This window comes from Danio rerio, chromosome 3, assembly GCF_052040795.2.
Source record: "Danio rerio strain M-AB ecotype USA chromosome 3, GRCz13ab, whole genome shotgun sequence".
Taxonomy (NCBI): Eukaryota; Metazoa; Chordata; class Actinopteri; order Cypriniformes; family Danionidae; genus Danio; species Danio rerio.
The window spans coordinates 42,222,075-42,242,953 of record NC_141023.1 but is presented as its reverse complement, the minus strand read 5'-3'; the positions used below and the strand labels follow the sequence as shown (position 1 = coordinate 42,242,953).

Sequence of the window (20,879 nt, the reverse complement as noted above, 5' to 3'; positions counted from 1 at the left end):
TTAAGTGGCCTTACTACTACAGCATGTACTTATAATTCCTAATTTGATACAGTGCATTTATTAAGTTACATTTACAAGTAATTATTTTTTGTAATTACATCTATAATTACAGAGTTGACCCATACCTTACACTCAGTTATCTGTTACACCCAAATTTGTTCTAATATTTAGTTAAATAGTGACAGATGAGTAAAGCAATAAATGTGCATATTTGTATCTTCTTAAGTCTTTTGTTTATTTTATCATCATCGGTATCACCATTTATTCATGTAAGACTCCATGGTACAATGATTTAAAAAAAAACAAAAAAAACTAGTTAACAGTATATATGGTGAATTACATTTTACTAGATTTCCTTGTATGGCACTTCACTTTTTATGTTTTTTTTTTTTTTTTTTTGGGTGGGGGGGTGGGGGCGTATTAACGTCAGAATATAATGTTTATGATTTGTTCAGACATTTATAGATTTCTAAATGTAAATTGTCATTTTTCTCATTTAAGTAAGTGCATGGTTATCCACATGTATCGTCACTAAAATTAAACAATTTTTAAAAATGTAAAAAATGTTAAATTTTTTAAAATAAAATTAATTGATTTTTTTTCTTTCTTTTTTTAAATATTTCCTAAATGATGTTTAACAGAGCAAGGGAATTTTCACAGTATGTCTGATACATTTTTTTCTTCTGGAGAATGTCTTATTTGTTTTATTTAAACTAAAATAAAAGCAGTTTAATAATAATAATAATAATTATTATATATATATATATATATATATATATATATATATATATATATATATATATATATATATATATATATATATATATATATATATATATATATATATATATATATTTATATATATATGGTCAAAATTGTTAGACCCTTTAAGCAATTTTTTTTCAATAGTCTACAGAACAAACTATCATTGTACAATAACTTGCTTAATTACCCTAACCTGCCTAGTAACCAGATTAACCTAGTTAAACCTTTAAATGTCACTTTTATCTTTGTAGAAGTATCCTAAAAAATATTGCGTAAAGTTGTATTTACTGTCATCATGGAAAGGATAAAATAAATCAGTTATTAGAAATAAGTTATTAAAACTATTATGTTTAGAAATGTGTTGAAAAAATGTGCTCTACGTTAAACAGAAATTGGGGAGAAAAATTAAACATGGGGTTTTTAATCATAATTCTGATTTTAACTGCTCTTTTGAAATTCCAATTTATCAAATAGTCCTGAAAACACAAAGTATCATGGACTCCAAATTTGAAGCAGAACAACTGTGTTTTAGTATTAATAATCATGATAAATGCTTATTGAGCACCGTATTACTGACTGAAGTAAGTGCTGAAAAGATCAGGTTTGAAATTTCGTTGCGTAAAATACATTCAAATAATGGTTATTTTTAGTTTATTTTTTTATTTCTTATGTACATTAGAGTTTTATGTTACTTCTTATTTTGACAAATAATGTTTATTGCATTACTTTAGTGTCATGTGTGCAACCATAATTGTGTTTAGTGTGTTTGTGTGAATGACTCTGATAACAATCTACTGTATACTGGGGTTTCCCAAACTTTCCAACTCGAGACCCCCAAAATAACAATGCCAGTGACTTGCAACCCTGACATTTCTTGGAGGTAGTTATAAATATACAAACATTGCACACACAACAATAGGCCTAAACACGAGCATTGAACAAACAAAACCACAAAAAATTGGTAACACTTTATTTTGATGGTCCATTTGAGTATTAGTAGACTGTCTGCTTAATATCTGCTGATGCTGCTCCTTCCACAGACATTTGACTGACTTTTAGAAACTTAGCAAGTACATGTCAACTTACTCAAACCCTAACCCCAACCTAACAGTTTACTTATAATCTAGTGATAATTAGTTGGCATGTAGATGCAATATAACTCAAATTCAACAAACGGACCATCAAAATAAAGTGTGACCAAAAGATTTAATATTAACCGCACCTAAAGAGACTGGTGGGCACCATGTTTTCAGCACAAGTCTATTCTTGGTTTAATTTTGGAGACTGACACTCAGAGATTATTCTCAATGTTCAGCTGTGGCCTGTATTAATTGTTAATTTTTTTTATTGCCATAAAGGCAATGAAAAAAAGGCAGATGAAAAAAATTAAATAAAATAGTAGCTTAACGTTACATAAAAAAGCAACAACATGCAAATAAATAGCCTTTAGCCTTTCAGTTTATATATATATATATATATATATTTATTTATATATAAACTGAAAGGCTAATGGCAGTTTTAATGGTAAACTCTGGCAATCACAACTGCTTTTTTATGTAGATGTTACAGTTTTATTTTATTTGTATTGTTTAATGTAGGATTTTTTTCTGAGATGTGTTTGTGTATGCCTTCTTAACAATTATTTATTTGTAATGATTTACATACACCAAGTAGTTGCGTCTACATTTCAAGACAATTTTCTTCATGTTTATAAGATACTGTCAAGATCCAGTTACTTTAGCTTTAAAAAAACACACATTGAAACCCTAGCATTCAGCTTAATTAAGGTCTATTGCATTGACCGCTTTACATTTTGGTGGCACTCCATGCTTCATTTACTTCGAAGCTATGACAATCCTCAATTACAAAATGCACAAACAGGCCAAGGGTTATGGATTAATTGAATATAATTAATTGCTCCAAATGAACGTGTTAAACCCGCAATCGTAATCATTTCATTTATTCAAACCAGGAACAATTGATGATAATGAATTTTCACAAGCCCTCACAGGGCGGTCAGAGGGTTCAAAAAGAAATAAAATGAATCACGCATCACCTGAATATAAAATGTAAAAACCCGTGCTTTTAGAAAAGATGAAGGCTACATAGGCGTTAGACCTTCCGCGCTGGCATGAAATAAAGAAAATACGGAGTTCCAAAGCCACGCAGAGGCTCTCTTTTCATTCATTTTTAATCATCTTTGACAGTTACACTTTAATTATCATCACAGTCTGGATATACAGCTGACAGGCTTTTGAGATCGATGACACGGACGTCCACAGAAACCCTTATGACAACTTAATTTGAGTAGGAACGGCCCTATCCTTTGATGTGTCTTTATAAATCACATTAAGTGGCAAATATGAAAGCGCTTTAATATTTGATCACAGTGAATGGCCCAGGCAGTTTAATTTGCTTAGTTCCTATGGATATTCCTCCAGACGCCGCGCACTCGCACCGCTTTCCCTCGCAGGCCATTCACTGACAGCTGCATCCACGTGTGTTGACTTCTTGCGCAAATCTGCCCGTTGAGTCTCGCCGCATTCATTGGAGTTCACGCCGGCTGATGCAACCCAGACTGTCAGTGGGGCAATGCCAAAGAGATTAGATGCTGCTTTACTCTGCTTGTCTTCACAGGGGAGAGAACTGAGCTCATACAATCCTCCCAATATGCAGCCATTCATTAACATCCATGCGTTTTCTACGCCGCTTATCCTTTGTAGAGCCGCAGGACGGTTCATTAACATGAAACTGTATATGTAAATGAATGGGAACAATGTAAGTACTTGAAATTCGAAGTTAAGCTCAGTTTACAGCGTTCGTGGAATAATGTTTGATTACAACAACAACAACAAACAATTTTAAATTGTCAGTGTTTCTTTATAAATAGCAAATATCAAGATTACAGTGAAGCATTTTGTGACTAAAGCTTGTCTTTAGAGGATTTTGAAGTAGATATGAAAATTTTGAATTGCTTGACTTGGACTGTTATAACTTGTTATAAACTTGTTTTAGTTGTTAATGACATTGAAGGTTTGAACTGAGTGTTTATGGTAGTAAACTGTCATGGTAATACAAAGGACCCTTTCACATTTAAATGTTTCTCAGTGGTGAAAGTTGTCATAGTTGGGTAAATTTATAGCGCAGTGAATGGGAGAGTCATTCATTCATTCTTTCATTTTCCTTCTTCTAAGTATCCATTTCAGAAGTTGCCACAGTGGACTAAACCACCAACTATTTTGGCATATGCTTTATGCAGTGGATGGCCTTCCAGCCACAACCCAGTACTGGGAAACACCCATCACTCTTGCATTCACATACACTCAAACACTACAGCCAATTTAGTTTATCCAATTTACCTATAGCGCATGTCATTTGACTGTGGGGGAAACCACAAACTCCATACAGAAATGCCAACTGGCCCAGGTGGGACTCGAACCAGTGACCTTCTTGTTGTTTGGCGACAGTGCCACCCCTAAATGGGAGAGTACAACAAGTTGGTTTACAATCCTACTTGCTGAAATAATAAAATAAAACCTTCATAACAATGAACTTATCAAGACTTTCAGAAAAGGGACAAACAATTGTGTGAGACTAATAATGGCAGCCATAAGAGAGAACAATGTCACATTTTCATTTTACATGCACTCTGTCTTGCATTAGCGGTAATTTGATTTAGTTAATTTGATGCATAGATGATTTCAAACATACATAACAACATATAAAAATTCATACATTATATATATATATATATATATATATATATATATATATATATATATATATATATATATATATATATATATATATATATATATACAGTTGAAGTCAAAATTATTTCCCCAATTTCTGTTTAATGGAGAGAAGATTTTTTTTAAACACATTTCTAAACACAATCATTTTGATAACTTATTTCTAATAACTGATTTATTTTATCTTTGCCATAATGACAGTAAATAATGTTTTACTAGATATTTTTCGACACTTCTGTACAGCTTAAAGTGACATTTAAAGGCTTAACTAGGTTAATTAGATTAACTAAGCAGGTTAGGGTAATTAGACAAGTTATTGTATAACGATGGTTTGTTCAGTAGACTATCAAAAAAGAAAATAGCTTAAAGGGGCTAATAATTTTGTCCCTAAAATGTTTTTTTAAAAATTAAAAACTGCTTTTATTTTAGCCAAAATAAAACAAGACTTTCTCCAGAAGAAAAAATATTACCAGACATACTGTGAAAATGTCCTTGCTCTGATAAACATTATTTAGGAAATAATGAAAAAAAAAAAAATTTTAAAAGGGGCTAATAATTCTGATTTCACATCCAGTCATGCACAACTCACAGTAACAGATTTAAGCATGAGTTTATACATGAGAATATGTCAAGCAGTGCATGAATGGACATGTAGTCCTATAAAGTGGCAGATTTGTGTGACCATGATGATGACTGTTATTTTGGTGACCGTGACAGAATTGTTCCATATAAACTATAGGGTTTTAAACTACTAACATGTCTATTAAAGTCATTTTGTTTTTAACAGCACAGTTAAATTTTCAATGTTAAAATTAAAAAAAAGCAGAGATCAAAGTCTCATAATGCAATCAATAACTGTAAAAATCAAAACAATACTGTGAATCATGAAATACAGAACCTGTTCATTAAGATTTTTCTTTACAAAATACAATATATATTGGAAAGATTTAGCTGATATACTGTTTTGTTGATGTTGTTGTTGTTTATTATTGTTTATTATTATTATTGTTGTTGTATGGCACATTATGCCATACTTCACATTCAAAGCAGGGCATTTTTATACTTAAAGTCACGTTGTTTGCATTGTTGTTGGTTATATTACTTTTAATCTTGCCACTCTTTGAGGTTTTGAATTGAATTGTGCTCTCTTCTTGTGTGAACCACAAGTGTTTTTTTCTATGTTTATCCGATTGATCAACTCAGTCAGGCTCACATTGAAGAGTGCAGTCAAAACCTGATGCATACTATCCAAAAAATGTAACCTTTAAATCTTGTTCATTCATTCATTCATTCATTCATTCATTCATTCATTCATTCATTCATTCATTCATTCATTCATTCATTCATTCATTCATTCATTCATTCATTCATTCATTCATTTTCCTTCAGCTTATTCCCTGATTCATCAGGGGTCGTCACAGCGGAATGAACTGTCTTTAAACCTTGTTGCCATCACATATTATAAAGTTTTTATTTTATTTTTTTTTTATAGTGTCTTCAGCCTTAGCATCAAGCAAACTGTTAAAATGATTGAGTCTTTTTTTTTTTTTTTTCATTTGCGTAAGAAGGAAAAGGCTGACATAAAAATCAGTTCGAATCTCATGATGAAGGAAATTTTTTGCCTGTGAATAGATTTTAAATTTGGCTTTGCAATCGACAGCTTTCTGCGCAAGTCTTTCTGGGCTGCTTCAGAGCACAGAGGACCAGACGGTCTGATGGGAGAGAGTCTTCAGAGGTTGCATTGTTAAGTCAGACAGCTTGATTTGACTGACAGTTTTCCCTTATAGTGTGAGGCGTTTGTGAGTGGAATTTCTGAGGCAGATATTCTGCATGTTCTGTCTGACTGGAATCCTGTTTATGTAACCCTGGGTTGATTCCAAATATACATCACATTGTCTGGTGTAGAAAGCGAACGATGTGGTCATGTATTCAATAATTTATGATTTTTACTGCTGTAAACTTTTTCAACTGAACAGTGTTATTTGACACTGGGATGCACTCGCTCTCCTTGAGACCATCGGCCTCTTGAATAGTGTGTGGGCTCACTGGGCTGCTATGCTGATGTCTCATAGACTGAACTGCTTCCACCTGCATGAATATAGTCATAAATACTTTTGAGGTTTCAAAACAATTTTGACGTCCATTCTTTGCCATTTATATGCAAATATTAAACAAATAAACAAATAATTCAATAAATGAATTTTCTTTTCAGCTTAGTCCCCTTATTACACCACAGCGTAATGAACCGCTAAGTGAGCAATTTCACATGATTAGCAGTGCGTTGGTGGGATGCATGCATTACGAGGCCACAGGCAAGTGCCTTAGTGTCCAACCAGTGACAATATACAGCCATGTTGCATTGCTACTCATGTAATAATGAGTTTAAACAATAGTTCAAGGACATAATCATGTATATAAAAAAGAAAATCAAACACGAGTCTAAAAACCCCTTTGTGTGAGAAACTACTTTCTTCTGCCAATTATTTTCATTTGCAGCTGACGTCAAAACAGCAGAAACCAAACGTTAGTATTTGAATGATTCTCTAGCGTATGGTCTAAAGTGACGACAAAACAGGTAATTTTGCTGACATTTTAAGATTATTAACGGCAAGAAATGCCATCAGTCTAACGAGATTTCCCAGTATTTCTCTGTTGCAATTGGGAGATCACAATAATTAACCTAAGCAGAGCAAACACTACCAGATTGCTGTTGTGTTTGCCATAAGGAAAAATGCTAAATACATGCAGGCATTTCTTTTTTCTTTCTTTTTTACTGAACTAGTTTGCAGAATTGAAACAAGGTAACTCAATAGAAACATACAGATGGCCAACCAAAAAGTAACTCACGGTTACTGGCCAACACAAATTACATATTCCTTATATGTGAGTCCCATCTCACACTCAATACAGTACAATTACTATGGTATAAATACAGCACTACAACATACAAAAGGGAAAGATTGACTCAGAATATCACTTACCAGTTTATTAATGATTTGATCAGCTGTAGTTGGAAATTATACATATTTCTCGTCTAAAGGCTTATTATGCTATCTCTGATGCCACTTGTAAATGGCCACGTCAACCATCTTTGCTCTGTTCAATTAAAAGCTAATGGCTGTCGACGCACTGTATTTCAGAAATAAACTGCATAAATGCAAACTAAACAACTACATTCTTTCCTAAAAAAAAGCCTTAAAACTACATTATGTTGTCCAATAGCTGCAATATTTGTCATATAGTAAGAATATAGAACTGCTGTCACTATGTATGTGGGTGGAGTAATAAAGAAGGGTGAAGAGGCTGTATGATATTGCAGAATATTGCACAACTATCAGCCAATCAATTTGAGAACAAGATGGATAGACAGACAGACAGACAGACAGACAGACAGAGAGATAGACAGACAGACAGACAGACAGACAGACAGACAGACAGACAGAAAGACAGACAGACAGACAGACAGACAGACAGACAGACAGACAGACAGACAGACAGACAGACAGACAGACAGACAGACAGATAGATAGATAGATAGATAGATAGATAGATAGATAGATAGATAGATAGATAGATAGATAGATAGATAGATAATATAACCTCACCTGTGTCACCCGTAGGAAAAGTCTCTGAAAACTTGTCACCGCTAATGTACAGACTGAAAAGTTGCCACATCACATAGCAATCGCCCACATACCACAGTTATCCCACATTGTTTGGAGGATAAATTATTCCGCTCGATTTTGAGGATTATTTAACCATATAGTTTACAATAATGACTGCCGCTGCAAAAATCCACTCAAGGCCAAACGCTACAGTGATTTTTACCACAACTGAAGGGCTTCACATCATGCCCCAAAACAGCCTGTGGTAAAATCATTGTAACACACACACACACACACACACACACACATGCAGTCTCTTGTGGCTTATTGCATTAATAGACATCTCCTCTGAAGCTGTCGAGCTCTCTAAGATGCATTTCTCCTGAGTAATGCAGAACTCCAGCATTCATCAATATTCCTCTTGCCTCTCGGGCTCTCGCTCACTTTCGCACTTTCTTCACCGAGTAGGCGAAACCCCAGACTGTTTCACATCATATTTTTCCACTTTCTATGCACAACACCGTTTTTTGGTGTGGAACTACATGGAACATGGAGTTCATCAGTGTTTGTGTGACTTCTTTTTAAAAGCCCTGAAGCCTAACGTCTCCTCCGGAATAGGTAAATATATTTCTGCTGCGCCTCTAATGTTATTCTTCTCAACGAATCTGCCGGTCTCATTTCCTAAATGTCATGATTTTTATTTCCAGCTGAGAAGAGGCATGCCTCCCACAGCTGTGGCCATTAGCTGTGCCATACAATCATTTCATCTATATGGGGCATGAGAAAAAAAAGAGGTGCTGCATCAGCTTAAAGCAATTGTTCATCTCTAATGACTTACATTTAGAAAACTGTCTGCAATGCTGGCTGAAAGCAGAGAGGATTAATAAAAAGCCAATTGCATCTCCAAAACCGGTGGTGGATGTGATAGCTTATCAGCTCACATGCAATTTCAGCTTTCTCTAATGCAGAAACAAGTCCCGCACTCTTGATGTCAGAACTTTACTGTAATAGTGAGCTAACTATGTTACTATCAATATGGGAAAATGAAAGGAAATGCAATCCAGTTTCATGGTTAATGATACTATGAAAACAAAACCTAACCTAACAATCATTAACTATTATTAACTAATGTTTTTTTGTCAAATATCTCGTAATATTTAAATTATTTGTCATCCTCATGTGGATTTTTTTCTTGCTATCCTTATGTGGATTTTTATAACTCTGAATCTGTGTTTCATTTTGGAGGATGTTGGTGTCCTCTGGAGGTCGCATTTTCAGGCTGAATACATTCAGACATCCTTCATGTCTGAAATCAAATATGTGTATTTTCCACCAAGACAACCCGAGGTGCTGACATATAATTGGGTAATCTTGCAGTGGACAGGTTATAGAGACCAAAACAAAGACAGACATTCTGACAAGAAACACTGTAAGGAACGGAGTGTTTTAAAAATGACAAAGAGGCCATTTTCACCTCTTTGTCAGCGTAGATGGGGGAAAACAGAGACATCTCAAAACGCTGGTGTGGCTGCAGACATTCACCTATCTGATTGGGTCTTTTTCCTTAATATTAAATGTGCAAAGTTCAGTCTTGTACCCTTTCCTTAAGTTCAAACTTTGCAAGTTTGATATGGAAAACAAACTCCTGAGGACACGTTGGTTAATACTAAAGGGAAGAGTGTAAGCTACCTCATTCACATCACCCTGGTTACTTTTATTTCACCATCTCAACAATGAAATGAGAACATGATATAGGGAACTGTCTATTTTCAATTTTGATATTAACTTAATTGACACTAAAAATGTTGAGGCATCGTGTAGCTACATGTTTAGATGATCATCATCTTTACTGTATGCATTTTTACAACAAAACAGAGCCTTTAACATAACTGCCTCCTTTCATTTTCTTAAAAAAATATGAAACATATGCTTTGCTGAATATCAGTTTTAATAATCAATAATGGCCATTATAAAAGTGTAACGTACAATAAGTTTATACAATATCAGAAGTAAAGGCAAGCAATCAGTCGATATGCACAATTCGTGTACGTGGCTACATAAATTAATATATTAACTTATCTTTGGACTCTGCCAAAACATGTTACCTATAAATAAGTGATAGATTTAAACGACCGTTAAAAAGAGACAAGATTAATCAAATATCAAGTTTAACAACTATAGTGAGATGAAATCCAGTGGAAGATCCTTTATGTACTGTCTGACGTGCGCTGCTCTCATCTGAAGAGGTGTGCTCAAAGCACCGTTGACTGCCTGGGGCTCAGATATCCGCATACACTGCAGCACATGCCAGAGTGTGTGGTAATGTGATTTGCGTTTTCAGCAGTATAGTGTGGACGAATATCTTTTCAGAATCACAAGATGAAATTCCAGTTTTAAAAAGTGTAAACGAGGCCTCAATTACTTTATGTTGTCCAAACACAAATCAATTTAGTTAACTTTTTTTTTTTATAATTTTAAGTCTGTTATACATAAAAAAGCTCATTTTAAATAAGTAGATAAACAAGTATGTTAGCATGCTTTTTAAATATCTACAATAAAAAAGTAATCTGATATATGTATGAATTTATATTAAAATATTAAACATAATAATCCGTATGTTATAATTGTATAATATATGTAATATATTTTATATCATTAGGGAACAATTAACCCAAAAGGTGCCATCTATCACTATCTATTTATTTATTTATTTATTTCATTGTATGTTTCATTGTATGAAACATACAATGTATGCCGGCAGCTAGCTCTCTGCAACTCTCACATGGTTGCCCACTGAAGCTAAGCAGGGCTGCGCCTGGTCAGTACCTGGATGGGAGACCAGATGGGAAAGCTAGGTTGCTGCCGGAAGTGGTGTTAGTGAGGCCAGCAGGGGGCGCCCAACCTGCGGTCTGTGTGGGTCCTAATGCCCCAGTATAGTGACGGGGACTCTATACTGCTCAGTGAGCGCCGTCTTTCGGATGAGACGTTAAACCGAGGTCCCGACTCTCTGTGGTCGTTAAAAATCCCAGGATGTCCTTCGAAAAGAGTAGGGGTTTAACCCCGGCATCCAGGCCAAATCTGCCCACTGGCCTTTGTCCATCATGGCCTCCTAACCATCCCCATATCCAATTGGCTTCATCGCCGTCTCCTCTCCACCAATCAGCTGGTGTGTGGTGTGCGGTCTGGCGCAAAATGGCTGCCGTCGCGTCATCCAGGTGGATGCTGCACACTGGTGGTGGATGAGGAGATTCCCCCCATTGTGTGTAAAGCGCTTTGAGTGCCCAGAAAAGCGCTATATAAATGTAAGGAATTATTATTATTATGTATGTTTGGAGGGTAGGATTGATAAATGACCAACGAGATCAATAGTTCATGCATTAAATATAAAGTTTTATTTTATTTCCTCTGGCTAGGAGAAAATGTGTAGTTCTCTGACCTGCTTCTGACCTCATCTGTCATTGAGTTCTGCTATATCCAGAGGACACTTGAATGTATCCACACATAAATGTGTATTTCCAGAGGTCACTGAGGCATAACAATGACCTTGTGATTTATCTGAGTTGCCTTCGTGTAGCCTTTACTTAGTGCATCATTCCTTTTCATCTGTCAGAGAAGAGGAGAAAACATCAACAGTGCTGAGAGTATGTGACCAATGCTTCTTCTTCAACATTTTTTCCTTCTTTTTTTTCTTTTTTGATCAAAAACAACTGAACACTCCATCAGTCAGACATCTCTATCAAAACACACAAAGAAGTGCACATGTGTGGACATACACAATATATAGGTTATTATTCGAAAGGATTTCTAAGAATTGATTTCTTCCTTCTCTGTCTGTGTGGAAATGTCAGTTGACGTGGAAAATACAGCCACTATGAAGCTTCTAAAAAGGAAAGTGATTTTTGGTTTTTGGTCATTGAAATATTATTATTTATCATTATTGTTGATAAAATGTAATGTTGTTTATTTTATTTTATTTATTCAGTTATTATGTTTTACATATTTAAGAATGTGAATATATTTTGACTTAATTTAATAAAACACTAATAAAAGTAATTTACGAACAATAAACGTTGATGTTGCCATATGTGATCTATAAATGTTGCTGCTCCAAAAAAATACAGACCAATTAAAATGCAGTCAGTTTCATACACTGTACATTTTGTCAGCGCTTGAGCTTCACTCGGGTCTGATAAAACTTCAACAGATAATGTTTAGTTATTTTTGTTTGTTTGCTTGCTTGGTTGCTTTAAAAAAAAAATAAATTATAAATTTGATATTGGAAAGATATTGGGTTATGCAAAAGGCATGCTACTCATTGCTACCATGTAATTATTAACTATTAAAAAATTGTATCAGACATTTTTTTATGTTAATGGAGATATTTCCTTCAATTCGTGTTTATTATAGCACTTTTACAATGTAGATTGTGTCAAAACAGCTTAACATAGAAGTTTTAGTAAATTGAAACTTTGTCAGTCCAGTTTTTAGAAGTTCAATTTAGTTTAGTTCAGTTTAGTTTAATTTTTACTGCTGAAAGTTACAAGTCTCAAACCAAGCAAGCCAGTAGTGACGGTGGTGAGGAACAAAACTTCACCAATTGACGAAAGTGAAGAAAACAACCTCAAGAAAAACTAGGCTCAGTTGGGCATGAACATTTCTCCTTTAACCAAACTTCTTGTCCAGAACTGCAGTATAGGTGCCAGGGGGCTGGAGAATGCTGGACATTTATCATGAAGAAGCTGCAGGTGTAGATCACCGGCAGGTGTACTGGCTAGACTATGGGATCAATGTGGAGACTCGTTAGATAAAGTTAGACTTAAAAAGATAGCTTTTAATTAATTTAATATTGCTTGGTAAATATCAGTGACTTTCACATTAGTAAGATTTTTTATTTATTTTTTTTAAGTTAAGAGGATGTAAACAATTTATTTGACCTGAATTCATTCATTCATTCATTTTCTTGTCGGCTTAGTCCCTTTATTAATCCGGGGTTGGCACAGCGGAATGAACCGCCAACTTATCACTTATAACTAACTAAATTTGTTTGTTGTTTGTTTAAATTTAACACTTCTAAATTGTTTGCAGACATATATATAAATAAATAAATATATATATATATATATATATATATATATATATATATATATATATATATATATATATATATATATATATATATTTTTTTTTTTTTTTTTAATACTGTTAAAAAAATTAGATCATGTTGAAGAAATTCTATATACTTTGGCTTGTAGAATATATGCTAATATCTGAGATATATATATATATATATATATATATATATATATATATATATATATATATATATATATATATATATATATATATATATATAAAGTAGCCTCGCCCCTTAAAAAAAAAAAAAGAAAAAAGAAAAAATCCGGCATTTATTTAATAACATTTCATTTTTATCACAGCTCTGCCAGTGAGAGTGAACACAGCATATGGACCGGCCTAGACATGTCAGATACTTTAAAACACATAAGAATTAAGATAACTCAATCCATTTGAGAAAACCGATTGCAACAAACCATTTAAGTTCAAAAACTAACCCTAATGAGTACTGTGAACTTAACCCATTTGAGTAAAGGAAGCAATTTGAGCACAGTAAAACCCAATAAATGAAGAGAACTCAAACCACTGTAAAACCCAATACATTAAGGCAACTCAAACCGTTTGAGGAAACCGATAGCTACAAACAATTTGAGTTAGGAAACTAATCTAAATAAGTACTGTGCACTTACTCCATTTAAGTTGAAGTAATTATGTAATTAATTAACTCATTACCTTCAACACTGAGTTTAAAACTCTTTTCGAATGAGTAGAATTAACATTCAGTCAATTTTGAGTTAACCACACTCATTTGATAAAGTTGACTGTTGGGTTTTACGGTGTAGAGAGCATGTGATTGGTCAGAAGATTTGATAAGAAACTAATGTAAAAAAAGCAATAAGATTGATTTATTTAGGTGGAACGAACAAACAGTAAGCTTAGGATGCTTATATCTTCTAAATGTGAATTTTGTCAGTATTTAGGAGGACACTAGCTTATAGATATCATTAAGACTAACATACTGAAGCTAGCATTCATTTTCAAATCAATTCTATTCACCTTTATTTGTATAGCGCTTTTACAATGTAGATTGTTTCAAAGCAGCTTCACATAGAATATTATAGTAAATTGAAACAGTGTAGTTCAGTTTTCAGTGTTTAAGTTCAGTTCAGTTTAGTTTAGTTCAGTGTGGTTTAATAATCACTACTGAGAGTCCAAACACTTAAGAGTAATCCATCGATGTGCAGCTCTACAGATCCCGAACCATGTAAGCTAGTGGCGACAGCGGCGAGGAAAAAACCAATTGGCGAAAGTGACGAATTAAAACAACTTTATTTTCATTTCATGGGACCTTTAAATAATGTATAAAATGTAAACTATACAGCTATATCTACTGTGTTGTCAATTGTGAGAGCCGGATGTCATTTTTTTCCCCCTGCAATCATCTGCATGACAGGATAAATAAAGATTCTATGAGATGCTGATGATCTGCATGTGAGAGTCAAACGGCTGCTTATGCTGCTCTATTAATAAGAAGAGTAATTAGCGCGTGTTGTTAATGAAGGCTCAGTCGGCCCAAGCGAGGTAATGATGAAGAAAATGAATGCAAGTGAGTCTGAGAGGCAGATGACACATGTTCATTACAGTCAGTATGACACTCGTCTCTGGACATGAAGCTCAGAAACTTTCACATTTGCCCAATTAATGTTTGGGTTTAAGCCATAGAGTACAGTAGTTCACCCAAATATTAAAATTATGTACATTTTCTGAACGCATAAGGTGATTTTATTAAAATTGTTCTGCTTGTGCATTATATATTGGCAGTGAGTTGGATCCCACATGATGGTTACAGAATGTTTAAAATATGAATGTATAAAATGGTCCCAGCATGCAACTTATTTCATATCCCACGTGGTCTTGGGCACTGTTGCCCCACAGCAAGAAGGTCGCTGGTTTGAGCCCTGGCTGGGCCAATTGGCATTTCTGTTTGAATGTGGTGTAGGTGAATTAAACTAAATTGGACAAAGTGTATGAGTGAGTGTGTGTGTGTGCATGTGAGAGTGTATGGATGTGTCCTAGTACAAGGTTGTGGCTGGAAGGGCATCCACTGAATAAAACATATGCTGGGATAGTTTGCAGTTCATTCTGCTGAAGTGACCCCTGATAAATAAGGGACTAAGCCAAAGAAAATCAAATTAATTTATTAATTGATTAATTAATATAAAGATACAAGTATAAATACATAGTTTGTAATCGAATTACAGATGATAATTACAAGTAAATTACTATTAATAACTAGATTAGACTGCTGTAATAATTAACTTGAAAACCTTTAAATTTCATTTATTGCTACTATAACAATTACATTTATTTATAAAGTCGAACTCGTTTTGAATAAATGTAGTAACAAAATATAAAAATAAGAATGAAATGGGATAAAAACAATGTAAACAAATAAACGAACGAACAAATGCTGTTATTAAACTTATTACTATTATAATAAATACATGTAATAATAAACTAAAAAAATAAAATAAAAATAAGATCAAGCAAACAAACTTGAATAAAAAAAATAAATACTGAAAAAAAAAACGAAATAACAATATGAATGCTTAATAAAATGAATAATACAGAATATAAATGATTTTCACAGTGTATGCTGGATCTTTATATAAGCAATAGATGCTTCATGTTGTTTAGGAATATTACAAATGCATGATAAACTGAAAAATACTAAAATATGTAAATAATTTAAGTAAAAATTCACATATTTAATTTAGATCACATATAATAATAATAATAATAATAATAATAACAATAATAATTCACTAAGTTTCTTTGGCTTAGTCCCTTGATTCAGTTGTGGAATGAACCACAAACTTATCCAGCATTTGTTTTACACCGTGGATACTCTTCCAGCTGCAATCCATCACTGGGAAACATCCATACACACTTATTCACACACATACTCTACGCTCAATTCTAGCATACCCAATTCACCTACAGTATATTACATGTCTTTGGACTTGTGGGGGAAACCAGAGCACCTGGAGGAAACCTACGCGAACAAGAGGAGAACATGTAACTTCCCGGTTGGGCCAACTGACCCAACCGGGGCTCGAATAAGAAATCACTGTGTTGCCCGATAAATAATAATAATAATAATAATAATAATAATAATAATAATAAGCTATTTGAGCAAAGTTAAATTACTAAAATGAGTTATTAAAACTATTATGTTTAGAAATGTGTTGAAAAAAAATCTGCTCTCCATTAAACAGAAATTGGGGAAAAAAAGATAAAACAGGAGGGCTAATAATTCTTTTAAGTCTCATTTAAGTTGAAGTATTGAGGTATTTATTTGACTCATTACCTTCAACACTGAGTTCAAAACTCCATTCAAATGAGTAGAATTAATTTTCAGTCAATTTTTAGTTAACCACACTCATTTCCTTTGATAAAGTTGTCTGTTGGGTTTTATAGTGTAGTCAATTAAAAGTTCATAGATAAATGCACTAAATTGATGTTGCCGCTAATACAGCAGGTATATAGTAAAATAAAGTATGTGGATTGTATTTTCCTAATATCTTGATTTTGTTCCTGAGTGAGTCAGACAGAACCCCTGCACTAATAAAGTCTCAAACATCCAGTCATGTACCGAAGAATCAGTACTGTAATTGTGCATTACTGGCATCCCACTGAATTTTGTCATAGAAATAGTGTGGTATATACCCCTTGCCCTTCCATTCTCATTTGTCGAGCCCAAATCATGACTCAAATACAGGCAGATCTCTCTCTGTGTGACCGTCAGATGCTCTCTGACTTCCTGTCTGCTGAAGTTATTGAGTGAAACGGGCCGCTCATAGGATTTCAGTTTCAGGGAGGCTCAATCTCTTACATGAATGTGATCTGATGCGCCTTGGAGGAGTATTTTTGCTTTAAGTGCAGGAGGTCATGAATTGGAATTTTCCAGTCAAGCGAGATTTGAAAACAAACATTAATATTGCATCTGTTTGTCAGTAGATGCATATTGTTATTTAGGCAGTTTTATATTCTGGTTTTACTAGAACGGAGGGTCTTTAGAAAGCAAAATAACCTCAAATTGCAGCCACTACTTTCAGTGAGAGATCATAAAATCACATAAGTACTGACGGATGTGACGGTAGATTTTAGATGAGGTGATGTTAGATTTTTAGGGTGACTGAGATGAAAGGAAGATGAAAAGGTAAATGTGTAAGATTATTTTAGTGTTTTAAGCAATATTTTCTGAAAATGCTTCATTTTTGTAATTGGCTGTTAAAATGGGTGGCTCTATAGAGAAATAACTGAATTGGCCGTAGTTTATGAGTGTGTGTTTGTGTAAATGTGAGAGTGTGTATGGGTGTTTCCCAGTACAGTTGTTGAAGGGCATCTAATGCGTAAAACATACCTGCAATAGTTGGCAGTTCATTCCGTTGTTGTGAACCTTGATAAATGAGGGAGGCTCTTCCCTCAACCATATGCTTTTGACTGTGTTTGAATATGTAAAATCCCAGAATTTGCATAACAATGTATTACAAAATAAGTTATAAAATAAGTCAAATAAAATAAGTCCATGGGAACCAAACGTTTAGTCCACGGGAACCAGAGGTTTAGTCCATGTGAACCAGACTTTTATTTCAGTATGTTGATGTACTTTTCAATTAAAACAGAATATTAAGTGAGGAGTGTGGCTTTCTTTTTGATCACCATTTCCTCATGGGAGGTGGGAGTAGTTAAAAATGTTGGGGCTAAAGCCATCAAACTGACTTTGATTAGAGATTACTGAAACAGCATTTTCATTGGATTAATTTGCACAGATTAATTGGTCATCTAAAGAATAACAATGTGCGCTGGCAAAGTAAACATTTTCATTTCACACAGACTTTATCTATTTATCAATTGACTATTTATCAATTTTAATGTCTTTTCGAATGTCATAGAATTTGATTTTAATAAGTGATTTGTATTGTGATTGCTCAAGTTTTACTCAAACACATTAGCATTTATGACAGGGGTGCCTAAACTTTTTCTTATGAACGGCCAAAAATCAAACTTGATTGAGGCCAGTGGGCCGAAGATAAATATAGTTGCAATGGGTAATTTATTTAATAATATTTAAAAATGACTAGAAAATATTGCTATATAATAACTAATATAGTATTTTATAATTTTTTTTTAATTTTATTATGATCTTATAGCAGTAAAAACAAAAAAAATCTAATTTATAACAGAATTACACTAGTTTTTGCCTTGATTTGCTTGCCGATGTCTTCTGCATAGTCTTCTATTTGTTGAGTGGCAGTATTTACAGCTGAAGTCAAAATTATTAGCCCATCCCACCCCCCACCCCCCCACCCCTTTTATTTTATATTTGCTATGATGACAGTACACAATATTTTACTAGATATTTTTCAAGACACTAGTATTCAGCTTAAAGGGCAGTACAAAGGCTTAAATAGGCTAATTTGGTTAACTAGCTAGGTTAGGGTAATTTGGCAAGTTATTGTATAACAAAGTTTTGTTATGTAGAATACTGAATAAAAATATAGCTTAAATAGCTATAATTTTGACCTTAAAATGTTTTTTCAAAAATTTTAACCTGCTTTTATTCTAGCCAAAATAAAACAAATAAGATTTTCTCTATAAGTAAAAAATATTATCAGACATACTCTGAAAATTTCTTTCCTCTTTTAAACATAATTTGGGAAATATTTAAAAAAGAAAAAAAAATCCAAAGGGGCTGATAATTCTGACTTCAACTGTACATTTTATAAAATCAGATTCATTTATAACATTTAATTGAAACATTTAATTTCAGTTTTCTTTTTTGTTTTAGCTCGGCAGTAAAACAAAAAAGGTCACGTCAAATTAGAAAGTACAAACTCTGTGTTAAAGACATTTGACCCAACCCTCTCAATCATATTCACTCTCATCTCAGATGGGATGGTGGGCCAAGTCAATAGTTACAGTGGGCCAATTTTGCAGGCCCTACTTTGGGCATCTCTGATTTATAGTATGAAAACATTATGGAAAGGATAAAAAAAGTAAAAAAAAAAAATAAAATAAAATAAAATAATAAAAATAGGTCTAGCTTGATTAGCAGCACATGCTCCACATGAACTCTTCTCTACAACATACACTAACCATCATCACAACTTTGTAATGAGATGCACTCACAGTATATAAACAGAGAGGATAATGACTCTCAGCAGTTTTACACCAAAATAGAAGCAAAGAAGAAATAAAAGAGAATTGTTAGAACAGATCAGGAACAAATATTATATACTTTGATAGGTGCTGATGTACAATCACAGCAAGTTGTACAGCCATATAAAATGTATGAGAGAAATAACAATTAAATTTGTTTTACTCAGATCTTGAAAAGCTTCCTAATCCAGACCCACATTATTGACCTTATTCTAAAATGCAGAAGTGTGCTCATTTTTGCGATTATTTTAGAACATCGGATTCAGTTGCCTATGGGAGAAATGACTAGTAATAATAAACAGCAGAATGCAATAAAACTGCTTGCTTTACAAACAAGTGTTTGCATGGCTATACAGACAAAGCAGAATAATATAATAAGAAAATATCAGTTTGCAACATCAAGCAGTAGAATGAGCTGTTTTTAACATCTAAAAATGAAAGGGTGTGAATGAGACCAGAAGTCTCGAGCCAGAGATTCAAATTGCTGCACCCGCTTATACCTAAAGAATAAGGTCAATACTCAGTTATTTTAATGAACAAATGGAATCTGCTTTGACTTTTTCAGCATTATTTACACTGATGCAAATATGTATTTTCTGGACATTGAGGTGGTGGGGTTGGGGGTGGGTGAAAGCTCTGGAGAACATTTTGTCCGAGTCTATAAACACAACAACAGTTTAAACCTGGGGACAATCACCTCTAAAGAAGGCGCCTCACCATCTGCCATTGCTTTTAGCTGTACTTTAGGTGCAAAGTTGTATTTGAGTCAGTGCCTAGGCTTGCTACAGTATATAAATGATCTCAGCTGAATATATCAATTTGTGGTTCACTATTAAGGTCCACACCTGTATACCGACCGTATTGCTGGCCATTGCTTACATGCTGAGACTTGAGTACAAACACTAAGAGGCAAAGCAGACAGACTTAAGCCATTCATACCATAATCCTATGTAATCCTTAAAGGAACAGGGAACCTCTTTGGCACACTTACTTACAACTTAACAACTCAAGCCACTGTTCTGAAACATAAGGAAAAGGTTACTATAGAGGTCAAACAGCCTTAAAGAGATTGTTGACCCATGAATATCTGTAGTTTACTTGTGTTTGTGTAAAATAAAATAAAATAAAATGAAAAATAAAATAAATAAATACAATATAAATAAATACAATAAAATAAACAGATAAATAAATATAAATAAATAAATAAATAAATAAATAAATAAATAAATAAATAAATAAATAAATAAATAAATAAATAAATAAATAAATAAATAAATAAATAAATAAATAAATGAAAGAATGAATGAATATAAAATAATAAAATAAAATTAAATTAAATAAAGTTGCAACGTGCCGCATCTCGCCATGCACCACCATGCATTTTAGAATTCTAAACATAGATTTCTATCAGGGTACGCACAACGGCGCCGCAAGTCAACAGTGGTCCGTGGCGTCCAAT

The 20,879-nt window shown here is 33.5% G+C and overlaps 1 protein-coding gene across 2 annotated transcripts in view; it reads left to right on the top strand.

Moving 5' to 3' along the window:
• The window catches only part of elfn1a (extracellular leucine-rich repeat and fibronectin type III domain containing 1a), a 191,551-nt gene that overhangs the window by 120,444 nt on the left and 50,228 nt on the right, over positions 1-20,879 (top strand). The window lies entirely within an intron of this gene.